We start from the raw sequence: 13,216 nt of genomic DNA, 5'->3' as shown, positions 1-13,216 counted from the left end.
AAACTACCAGAATAATCTTTTTTTTTTCATGAATTGGTTTTCATTAAATTCTTTATTTATAATAAATAATAAAGACTTATATAAAATCTATAAGTGTTTGTATATTGGACTCATTTGGACTAATTTGTATGGCAAAAAAGTGTGAAACAACATATTTATGAGGTGCGTCAGGTAAATGACGGGAGAGAGAGATCCCTATGTGCATACATTATATATATAAAAGTTCTGTTGTGTCTATACCACAGTTAAGGCACAATTATTGCCATTATACACTGCAATGAGGTATGTAGAAGTCAGTGGTATGGAACGTCCATGTTTAGAAAACTGACACAGACTTTTTAAAGTTTTCTACAAACAGTCTGGATAATAATAATAAATAACAATTGCTGCTATGCATAAGGGGTGATAAATGCTCCAACTGGAACTTATCAGATTTACAAACAAGCCTGACAAATAAAGCAGGCCTTCCAGTTTAAGAGGTATGACTGGTGACAGGTGGGTTCCACTTGGGGCACTCCCTTTGTCTGTAAAGCAACACCTCTGTCCCTTCCTCACTTGAAAGTGGGGGGTAGAAGGGGGAGACAACATACTATTTTCTCGTTTTAAAGTTTTTTACAAATAGCATCCTGGCAGGAAGTAAAGTACACCTGAGAGTACCAGAGCTTTAATGGTTGGATTCTAGCACTTTTCAAAACATTGCAGAAAAGTTGTCGTTCTTGTAACAGTGGCATTTGTACCTTGTTCAGCACAGCATCATGGGGTCAAGAAAATGCATGACTTGGTTTGCTGCAAGAATCATGGTTAACCTGCAGGATGGGGGTTTCGAGACCTACAGATTTGTTTCGAGGCCACAAATGCCCGGACCAAGGTGGCCAAATATTAGGGGCGGCATGCCACCCAGCTGCTTTCTGGGAAACACTGGGGACACAGAGCTCCCCAGTACTCTGGTGTGTGCACAAGGGGAGGAGGGAAGGGCAGGCGGGCACTAGGCCTAGGGGTGCTCACCCAGGAAATCCGGGCCTGGCTGGAATATATTTAGGATAATTATGGACTCCATACAAAAACTGTTTTTGCATAGTAAAGTAAAATATCATTCTAAGCAATATACATTCATTTTAAATGTTCAATGGTTTTTAAAGTTAATTGTAAAGGTTTTACCAACAGTATCCGCCTTGCTGTTTACAAATTCTGCACTGCTGGTTCTGACTCCTTAAGCAATGTTGCAAGGTCTGAGTTTCCAGGTTTGATTCCAGTTGCATTGTTTTAAGAGTCCGTAGTAGCGAACAGGACAGCTGAACACAATTACATTTACAAGAACACCAATAGAAAAGGTGCAATGAATGTATATTGGAAAGTTCTTATATTACATTTTCTTTCATCATGTAAAAATCAGTATTTGGGTGGAGGATCTCTTGTAATATTTTGCTAAGCTGTTACATTACTACAAAATAGGCTCACTCGCATGCAGCATGTTTCAGATTATTCCAATCTATATGATTCCAAAAAATGTTGACGAGAGTACTGGTGCCGTTTGCAACAAAAAGAAAATTCACCAGAAAATATAAAACCCAGTCGTGCATTTATTCTCTTGGACAAAGAAGCCATGTATTAGGGCAGGACTACACGGCCGATTTCGCAGCGATCCGACGCACTGCCTAAAAGCGCAGGCGTCACGTCGGATGCGACGGAAATAAGGTATGTAATTCAATTGTCGCATTGTATCACATTGTTGATGAGACACAATCCGACACTGCCATTACTTACCTTGTTTCCGTTGCATCTGACGTGACGCCTGCGATTTTGCGCAGCACGTAGGATCTCTGCGAAATCGGCCGTGTAGTCCTGCCCTTAGACAATCACAGAGCAGCAGGATAAAGCTGGCCATACATGAGGAATATAGTCTTGAGGCAAGTTCGAGTCCCTTTTTTGTATGTCAATATTCTTTTCTGTACTTTTAAGTCAGTGTTAGGTTTTATTTAGTCAATAGCCTGTAAGAGAAGAAACCTGATAGCTCATGTCAGTCCACTCACATTGATCAGCTACAGTCCAGACTGCAAAGGAGGTAACATTGGATGTGGGATACTTGTTCTCTCCTGTCTGGGATGTAACCTCTGCAATGCTCAGTTATTGCATAATTCAGCTGCTGGAGAGATATCTGCATTCAATAACCACCTGTACAGTAAAGGCATCCATTCTTTATTTGAATATTTATGAAATACATAAGGAATAATGATAAAGTAACTACAGAAACAGAAGCCCTCACACCCTCTATGGGGCTCCCGCTGCCGTCACACACCACTAGCCCCTCCCCCCATGTACTCACCTTATACTTCACTTTTGCCTTGATCCACCAAGTTATTTCCCTGTGTTCCGCTGGAACAGTCCAACCCTGGGCACAGAGATCAACACTGAATGCAATAGAAACAGAAACAAGACAAATTTTTTATTATGTTTAGCTTTGGACTGTAAACCTAAGAGCAGGAAACCCATGCGTGCAGCTCACAGGATTGCATAAAACTGCACTGCACAGTGACTATTTCTAAAAACCTTCCAAGGGGTCACTGTAGGCATGTTCCTTTGGGGAATATATTTTTCAGTTTTTAACAGACTGGGCTGTCCAACCCTTACAAGGTTCAGCCAACGTTTCTCCTTTACGTGCTTCAGTCTCCTAATAAACAACCAGATTGTTACACCATCTAATGTGTATTGTAGAAAGTGATTTAAAGGACACCTATCATCAAAAAATCATTTCCTCCACCAGAGGTATGGGCTAAAAGAGCCTGCACCTGGTTTGGGGGAAACAATAGTTTGCATATGCAAATTAGGATTCGGATTTGGTTCGGTATTTGGCCGAATCTTTTGACTTTCCATGTCACTGACATAAGAAGAGGATGTAGCTTCATCTTATCGATTCTCCTAGTCTAAGGTGGTGAAGGAAACTCTGGCGAAAGAGGAAACATTCTATAAAATTTGTGGAGTAACGATCATTCGCCTGAGCAAAAATACGAATGACCATAGGGCGAGAAACTGCACTAGCGATGGTCAGTTTCGCTAGCAAATTGTTGTCTACACCTGTTAGTAAATTGGTGACGTGATAAATTGGAGATTTCTGGCAGATTTTCAATAGCGATGGCCTCTTCGCCCTTTAGTAAATCTGCCCCTTAGAATTTTTAATTCTCCCCTCACAATCCCTATTCCAGGATTGATTTTTTTCTGAGCTCTTTCTAACCTAGTAGACATTATAGCAGGATTTAAAGATTTTTATTCTTCATTGTACTCTTCTCAGCCTTTGACTTCAGTACAGGCTAGAGAACAAATACTGGATACAATATCTATGCCCCGGATTTCAGCTTCAGATAGAGCTACACTTAATACTCCCATATATCTTGTCAAAGTTGAAACGGCAATTAAACAACTCAAGAATAATACTGCCCCTTGGCCAAATGGCTTCCCTCCATCTTACTACAAAGAATTCGGAGATATATTATCCCCTCACTTAGTAGGGGATACACAGGATGGGTGTTAATAGACAGAGAATATGTTCTCTGCTTAAAGGCTTTGTTGGCCAGGTCCTGGAAGCTGGAGTATTCTGGAAAGAACAGTCAAGGCAGGTACTCCAATCCAGTAGTCCAGCTCATGGATTGGCGCTCACCTTCCACAGAAAGGCTGTCCTATGGAAAGGTATTTAGTTCTAGTGAGCCTGTTAGAAATCTCTCTTAGAAAAGGAAGGATATCTGCCTATGTGAGGAACTCCGAGAGGGGCCGGGGGTGCCACTTGTCATTGCGAGGTGCAGAAAGAGAGACAAGACCAAGTAACAGAGAGTTGGTCTGAGTAAGACATTGGAGAAAAGCCAGGAGGCTGAGCAATCCCCCAGGACATTTGTGAGTACAGGAGTGACCCCTACTTATGTGTTTGCTTACTGGTAGTCCACAAGGGGCCCAGTTTAGTAAGGGCACTCTTCATGTGTGAAGGTAGAGCTCAGTAGGCAGGATTTATTTTTATAATTTGTTTTGTATCCTGAAATGTTTACCCCGGGGTGTGAATAAACTGCCTTAAAAAAAAAGGAAAGTGTCTGTTGTGGACCGTGCAGCTTACAGTATTATATGTAAACCATATTGTCTAGATCTCCTTGTCTGGTATGCATTGTTCAGGAATCTAGATTCGTAGGAGTACTCATCAGGGTTGCCTGTTATCTCTGTTATTATTTGCGTTAGTGATCGAGCCATTGGCTCATTTCTTACGGAACTCTCTGGGCGTATCTGGGTATAAAAAAAGACACGCAAGAAAATAAGATCACATTGTATGCAGACAATCTTTGCCTTACAATTACAAAACCCGAGGAACCTCCCCAATTTATTTCAGATATTAGATAGATTCCATAAAATCTCAGGTTTGAATGTAAATTCAAGTAAAACAGAGGCACTTCCTATAAATTTACCTGAACCACAAGTGAAGCTACTAGAAGTCAATTTTACCTTTCACTGGAGGAAAGAGACTGTTGGTTACTTGGGACTTAAACTTACTAAATCATACGCAACGCTATATAAGAATAAGTATAAAGCATCCTAGTTGACTGGGATAAACTCACAATATCCTGGATCGGCCAAATAGCAGCTGTGTGTATGATAGTTCTCCCTAAATTACTATATTTATTTTGCACCTTACCTATAATGGTAGAAAAACTAAATATTGACATTTTGCAGCAGAAAGTCCTCAACTTTATCTGGCAGAATAAGCTACATAGAGTTAGTAAGGATATTATATATAGCACACAATATTAAGGAGGCCTAAAAGTTCAGTAATTATATCATTATTACAGAGCAGTCAGCCTTGCCAAAATGATACAGTGGCACTTACCACTCGGTGTGACTCATTGGGTTGATTTTGAAAATGCCTCCATTAATCCTCTAAGAACATCTGCTTTAAAGGAGAACAAAAACCCCCAGCAATGTAAAGTCCCCACTGGCCCTCCTTCATTGGCCCCCCTCTCAGCCTTCCCCCTGCACAGTCTTACACCAGAGTTCTGTCCCCTCTTGAAATAGTGACCGCACATGCAGAGTGAGCACATCGGAGCTCACGGCCGCCATCTTCTTCTCTTTGGGAATCTTAGTGTCTTCTTCCTCCCCTTCGGCAATTTCCATCTCTTAGTCCATTTCCATCTCTTTTGGCGCATACGCAGTTGTCGCGAACCGGAAGATCCAACTGCGCATGCGCCATTACGCCACTCACTTCACGAAGATTACTGAAGAGAAGAAGATGGCACCCGTGAGCTCCTCTGCGCTCACTTTGCATGTGCGGTCACTATTTGGACTATGCAAGGATATCAGATATTACATAACTTGGGGCCTTAAGTCACTTCAAATTTTGAAGGATGAGGCTCAGATAAAAAAACAAATATATTCGATATAATCAAATTTAATTTTTTTTTCATGTGCCCCACATTTGACCACACTAGAGGGCTCACTGATTGAGCAAGCTTGCCATCACCCATTAACTGTAACAAACTATATCTCATCGATCGATAACCTAATTATAGAGCAATCTCCAGACTCGGGGAGTTTAAAAGAACTCTGAGCAAATCCGCACCCGAAAACTTTTTCTTTTTCTGATTTATGCCTGAAAACCAGGAAATCTTCATATTATTGCAGAAACCAAGCACAGATCAAAAAATCTTTGGGACTTCTCCCATTGACTTATATGCAACCTCGGCAGGTCTGAGATGCCAGATTTTCAGATTCAGACTTTCTCTATCCTCGGGATATAATAATTCCTGAAAAATTTGTGGGGTTTAGTAAATAACCTCATATGTGTTCATATATGACCCAATGGATATCTGACTTACAATTACATGATTCCCAAGAGTTATGGCCTAAAATATGGAAATATATACATTTAGGAGGTTATTTATCAAAATCCAAATTTATCTCATTGTTTTCTGAAATATACTCCGACCAAATCCGCACGGGTTATTTACCCTTATTTATCAATACATTTTCCTGAAAAATTCCATTGTGGGAAAAAATTTGAAACATTGTGAAACTTGAAAACATTATGAAAATTCGAATCATACAAATTTTTCAGATTTTCTGCCCAAAATCCAGCGCAGATCAGGATGTCTTTGGAAGTCTCCCATTGACTTATATGCAACCTTTCCAAGAAAACACTGGCACTCGAAGGCTAGCAAAAGCAGGGTTATACCCTTGCGTTTTTATTCTGCAAACGTGCAACGTTTCGGGGATGAGACCCCTTTATCAAGCATGGGTCTCATACCCGAAACGTTGCACGTTTGCAGAATAAAAACGCAAGGGTATAACCCTGCTTTTGCTAGCTTTCGAGTGCCAGTGTTTTCTTGGATAGTTTGCTGAGGAGGGTGCCGATCCCTCCAACACCGTGCACCAGGCGCTGAATCGTTGAAGGCCAGGGTGTGCGAGCGGGCTACAACACATTATATGCAACCTTGACAGGTCTGAGATGCTGGTTTTCCGATTCTGACTTTCATCCTCGAGGTATAATAAATCATAAAAAATTTCCACTAAAAATTCGGATTTTATACAAGTATTTCAATTAGCCACAAAGATATTGAAAATTTCAATTGATCCCTCACAGGGCAGCCATCAGGGGGGAACAGGGGGGAGAGTTGTAGGGGGCCCGAGGGTAAGGGCGTCCCTGCCACTTCACACTTTCTTGATTAGCCGGGCCCCCCTGCTTTCTGAGAGCTGCTGACTTCGGGAAGGTAGGGCGGGAGCACAAGGGGAGGTATCTTCTGTTCATTACTTCCCCTTATTGGTCACTGAGTCTAAGTCCCGGTTGAGCTGCTCAGGGATTGGATAGCTGAAGTTTGAAATTCTCCTCCAGCTCATCCAATCACCATGCAGCTTTACCAGGACTTTAAATTCTGTGACCAATAAGGGAAGAAAATGTTGTCACTGGAAGAAGATCCAGCCACCTGTGCTCCCCTCCTCCCTTCTGTAGTTGGCAGCTCATTGACAGCAGGTGGGCCACACTAATGAAGTAAGTGTAACATGGCAGGGCCCCCTAAAGGTAACCCTTTGTGGTCCCTGTTGTGTGGTGGGGCCCTGGCCACCAATTTTTTTTAAACTTCTGGGGGTGCAAGTTTTTTTACATGGACGTTTAAGGGGGGCCCTGGCCACCAATTTTCTTATAATGTGGGGGGGGGGGCCTGGCCACCAATTTTTTTCCCCATGTGGGGTCCTATCCACCAATATTTTTAAATGGGGGGCCCTGAACACAAATGGTTTTTTTAATGGGGGGGCCCTGACCACAAATGTTTTTTATGTTTTTTTTTTTAGCGTGTGGTGGGGGGTGGACCTGTGGGGTGGGGGGACCTGTAGGTGGGGCTTGTGGTGGACTGGGCGCAGCCCAGGGGGCCCAGGAAATATTTTCGTATGGGGCCCTGCGATTTCTGATGGCGGCCCTGCTCACCATATCACTGAAGTGACGCACAGTATAAAATCATTAATAAAAACATTCACAGTGATCGTGTCACACCCAGTGTACCCAATTATGCAATATCAGTGCACCTCAAATAATTTCTTTACTCCAAAATAAAACAGGACTGACTTGTAGTCCCCATATAGAATAATAAACATCACACCTGAATATAAAAATATACCCTTCATTGTACTTTAATTCAGGGTCAGACTGGGACTGTGGGACACCGGGGAAAAAACAGGTGGGCCCCACAGGCCCAGACCCGCTCCCTGCATGAATTTGTCACCACTGCCCCTGACCTCCGTCTCCTATCCTGGTCAACTGAAGAAAAAAAAAGGTAGGCACGTGCGTGTGGGGACCAGCTGGAGGCGGCTTGTGACAGGCAGGCCAGTATGACCTATGTGGCCGGGGCAGGGTGGCTTGTTCTAGCCCCTATCTTGACATGTTGGGCAATACAAGTACTGCATTATAACTGCCCATAACAAAAAACTTTATGTTAATGTATGTTATATGCAATTTAATACTATGACCTACCAGCCAACCACCAACTAGTGCCCTGTGTGTATTTTTGGGCCTAGGAATGAATGAACTCTATGTGGCTAGCCTGCTGGTTTTATAGTTTGTACCATGTGGTCCAATTGGATTTATTTAATGTTTCAATTAAATTTAGGTAGACAATATATGGAGATTAAAAATAATGGAAAGGTCCCGAAGATTCTGGATAATAGATCCCATGCCTGTATCTCTTCATTTTGGTGCTCACGGATAGCAATACAAAGGGCAAAGCTCACAGTCCACCTATGAATTGAACACCTCAAAAAATAAAAAGTGGCACGTAAAATACCATTTTTATTAGAATGGTTTCTCATAAATTGGATCATACATTCCAATAAAGTTGTAATAACAAAAAAATAAATAACAGTGATTATGTAGTAGAGCCCTTCCAGATATTTAGCACACCAATGTACAGTTCCCCCCATGGCTCATACCCTAACAACCACTCAGAAGTAATAAGCCTTCACTAACCCATAAAAATGAATATGGCTAAAAATGCCATATTTTATATACTGAATTAATTGCACCAGCCTAAAGTTTCAGCTTGTCAATAGCAGCAATGATCCAGGACTTTAAACTTGTCACAGGGGGTCACAATCTTGGAAAGTCTTTGTGACACTCACATGCTCAGTGGGCTCTAAGCAGCTGTTGAGAAGCTAAGCTTAGGGGTCGTCACTAATTATCAAGAAAAAAAATGAGGTTTGTCTGTAATATAAGCTGATGCTACAGGGCTGATTATTAAATCCTGGTGCTAAATGCACTGGTTTCTGTGCTGCCATGTAGTAATTATCTGTATTAATTACTAATCAGCCTTATATTGTGACATTTCTATTCTATGTGTACTGTATATTGTGTGACGGTCCCTAAGCTCAGTAAGTGACGGCAGCACAGAGCATGTGCATTGAATCAGCAGAAAAGAAGATAGGGAGCTACTGGGGCATCTTTGGAGACACAGATCTTTACTGCTAAAGGGCTGTGGTTGCCTTGGGCTGGTACAGAAGCCCAAAACATAATGTACAACATTTCTAGCTACTTCTTTAGTTAAACTTAAGTTCTCCTTTAAGCTGGCCTTAGACACAAAGATAAAGTCACACATAAATTTGTTCTGTATGATTTTCAGAACGTGTGTGGATCGTCCAGACATTTTTAGTACCATGGTGATTGGTCATTTAGTTAATTGGACAGGTTAGAAGATAATGATAATATCTCTGAAATATCAATGGGTGACATCATTTTCGTAAAATTGCTGTCACGGCATTGTCTCATTTGTACTTTATGGTTAGCTGCAGGTCAGAAGATTGCAACATACAATTGTTCGTCAGATAAGGCTAAAATCTGCACATCTATGGCCAGCTTTAGGATGGGAGAATGTGGCAAGATGCACTTGATTGATGAGGTCACCAAAACACTGGATCTTTACCCAATTTGGACAACAGAACACTGGGCCAAATTGGGTTTATTATACTGCATGCCAATACAGACATGTTGAAAGAGGACTAAATTAACATGCATTTGTCTAATGGGATTTTCTACCCTTCCCAATAGATATATGGTTCATTTTTTTTTTTGGCCAGATATTGGTAGTAAAAGCTGCATACCCAGGTTACAATGTGAAAATTAAGAACAATGGAAGTGCAGTTCAATTCAAAATAAGTAAAGCAAATGCTGACTGTTGCTAATCTCTAGCCCGGGTGTGTAAAACCCAGAGCTCTACATACGGCAATAACTTATATTAGAAGTCACCCAAGTGTATAAAACTCCAGGTCCCACACTCCAAGGCTTGATTAATGCACACAAGCAGGGCCGCCATTAGAAATCACGGGGCCTCGTACAACAACATTTTCGGGGCCCCCTGGGCCCCACCCACTCTGGTGCCCAAGCCCCAGACCCCGCCCACTCCACATCACAGTTAAAAGACCACACAGACATCAGCGCTAAAAAAGTAACCCCACCCACACACGTTATAAAAAGCTATTGATGGTCAGGGCTCCCTTATAAGTTTTAAAAAAAACATTGGCGCCAGGGCTCCCCTTACAAGTTAAAAAAGATTGGGGCCCCAAAAAAATATTTTTTAAGAAAACATTGGCACCAGGGCCCCCCTTACAAGTTAAAAAAATTAGGGCCCCAAAAAAATATTAAAAACAAACAAACATTGGTGGCAGGGGCCTATAGAATATCAAAATAATAAATTGGTGGCCAGGGGATTAAAAAAACACAAATTGGTGTTCAGTAGAATTGAACTTGTGGCTTCAGGACTTCAACTTCGCCTCCTTTCGTAACTTTGGGTCTTTTCGCCACTTCAGGACTTCAATTTGGGTTGTTTTCGTGACTTTGGGTCTTTTCGGCCCTTCAGGACTTCAATTTCGGCTGTTTTCGTGACTTTGGGTCTTTGGCTTCGGATATTTTCGTGACTTTGGGTCTTTTCGGCGCTTTGGCTATTTTCGTGGCTTTCGGGCTTTTCGTAGTTTCAAAGGTTCGGCACTTCCACATTTTCGGCTGCTGCAGATCTTCGGCGTTGGCAAGGGGGGCCTGGCTCTTTCTAAACTGCAGCACTGCCGGGCCCCCCTTCATGCCCGGGCCACTTGTCCCCCCTGTTGGCAGCCCTACACACAAGTATTCTCGTGAAAGTAAGAAATCCGCACTCACCGAATCCCATAGGTGTCCTGGGGGCAGCTCCCCGAACCCATAGCTTGGGGTGAAGCGTAGGCAGAAACTGAACAAAAAGGCGCGCACTCCTTTTTAGATATATTCCATGTATTTAAAATGAACAAAAGGACGTGTTTATTGGAAATATATGGAATAAAATCAAGTCTTAATCTGGAATTTGTGATTGAAGGAGTACGCACCTTTTTATTCAATTTCTACAATGTGGAAAGGATGTGGAGTTGCCAGCTTTATCATTTCATGCATGGTTAACTTTGTAAAACTCACAAACAGTTTACACTCAAATGGTGAGACTTGCTCCGAGAAACATGGAGCAGGGGGGCTCAGCTTGGAGGCCAGTAAGGAAGCTTTATGTAGAATGCCTTATTTGCTATCCTAAATAAATGTAATAGATCCACCATAGTGATGTGCGGGTCGGGAATTTCTTGACCCCGCCCTGTCAATGAACAGATGCGGTTTGCGATCCGACAGGATTTTTAGTTCCGTCTGATCAACATCTGCCCGACTTTCGGGTAGATATTGATTGGGGAAACCCGTCAGAGGGCTCCATACACAGGCCAATAAGCTGCCAACTCTGTCTGTCGGCAGCTTTCACCAGCCCGTGTATGGCCACCTTTATTGTTCCTTTAATTGGCAGTACAACCAGGGAAGAAATATACAAATACTGTTCAACAGTTTTTATATCACAAATAATAATTAGTGACATATTACAGTATTCTTTCATTAGGCAAATGATTTACTGTCATCACAATTACTTTTTGACCGATGCCCTACAGATTGGGGATCTAATAAAAAGACCTGGTTATGCCATTTTGCCCCAGCACACACCATAAGTGTTGCCCATACAGTCTGAAGTGAAATACTGACCTTCTCCATGCTCATTCTATCTCCAGCTGCCTCAATTGGGGCTCCAATGTGTTTGTGACAAATATTTATAAATAAAAGCGTCCAAAAAAGATATTTATTGGATTGGTGATTATATATTTGTAGTTTACCCTTTACAAGGGGGTTACAGTTAGGGTCAGGCCCGGACTGGCAATCTGTTCCAGAGGGGCTGCTGTGAGATGCCATAGACGGTCACTGTGGAGTGGGCTGGTTGGGCCTCTGTGTACCTGAAATGCCAGGGCCTATTTTGACTCCTAGTCCAGGCCTGGTTAGGGTTGCCACCTGGCCGGTATTTTACTGGACTGGCCAGTAAAAATGCTGGTTGATCCCAATGTTATTAATAGGGAAAAAAGATAAATATATAGGAAGGAACGTATTTTTTTTCTAGAAAAGTTGGCAACAGTAGTTGCAGTTAGGGTTGTCACCTTTTCTGTAAAAAAAAAAATACCAACCTTCCTATATTCTTGCCTTTTTTTCCTATTAATAACATTGGCATCAAGCATCATTTTTTCTGGCCAGGTCGGTAAAATACCAGCCAGGTGGCAACCGTAGTTGCAGTCTGCTCCTGACACTGCATTAAGTGTTTAAGGGGCATAGACAGGCCATTACTACGAGATACGGTTGCCACTTGGCCTGTATTTTACCGGCCTGGGTGGTAATAATGATGGTTGATCCCAATGTTATTTATAGGGAAAAAAGTAAATATATAGGAAGGCCGGTATTTTCCCCCCCGTTAAATGCGGCAACCAGGGGCGTAACTACAGAGGAAGCAGACCCTGCGGCTGCAGGGGGCCCAGGTGGTACAGGGGGCCCCATGAGGCTCTCATTGATGGTAAAACCGGACAAACACTGGATATGTTGGGGGCCCTAACATTAATTTGCTGTGGGGCCCAGCAACATCTAGTTACGCCGCTGGCGGCAACCCTAGGCTTGAATGGGGGTAGAAAACAAAGTTAACCCCTTATTTCAGGGGTAAAAAAAAGACCAATAGCAACGCACAAATAAACTGCCCAAACAGAAATGGTCATTCCCTTTATCATTATTGCCATGAAGTGATCATCCTTACATCAAGAGGTTCACATTCAGAACCCCCCATTGTGGACCTTTATCTGCTCGTTTAGATACAGATTTCCACAGAGCCATTTCCAGTAGCCACATGGCTATTATGTACCCAAATGGCTCCAGCAGTTGCGCCCCTGGTGCCCAATGGAGAGGGGGGTAATTATAGTGTTTGGGAAGATGATGAATTTGGTCAGCGAGGCTGCGGCTGTACATTGGCAAAAACAATGACACGAATAACTGCACTTTATTTTCTCACTCAGGCGCAGATACAGAATGAACATGAACAAAGCGGCGGCAAGTGACTATTAATTACACAAAGTCCCTTCGTGGCATTTGCCCAGCGGCCCCCCCGTGGCTAGTGACCATGGAGCGTGCTGGGCCCTGGCCTTGGCTCCGCCGTGTCTCACACAATGAGCTTCGCACACGGCCTCCCCCTTCCGCATTTTCCTGAGGCTCTGCGCCAGTGACGTTTACTGCTGACGGCTGCCCGGCCAGGAGAGCTGGCCGCTTTTTCCCTCCTTCCCCCTCTCAGCAATCGAGCTCGGCCCCTCCCTTTCTGCCTCTCGCACTCGCTCTATACCTTCCCCCTCCCTTCGA

The sequence above is a fragment of the Xenopus laevis genome, chromosome 2S, assembly GCF_017654675.1.
Source record: "Xenopus laevis strain J_2021 chromosome 2S, Xenopus_laevis_v10.1, whole genome shotgun sequence".
NCBI lineage: Eukaryota > Metazoa > Chordata > Amphibia > Anura > Pipidae > Xenopus > Xenopus laevis.
Note: the sequence above shows the minus strand (reverse complement) of the source record.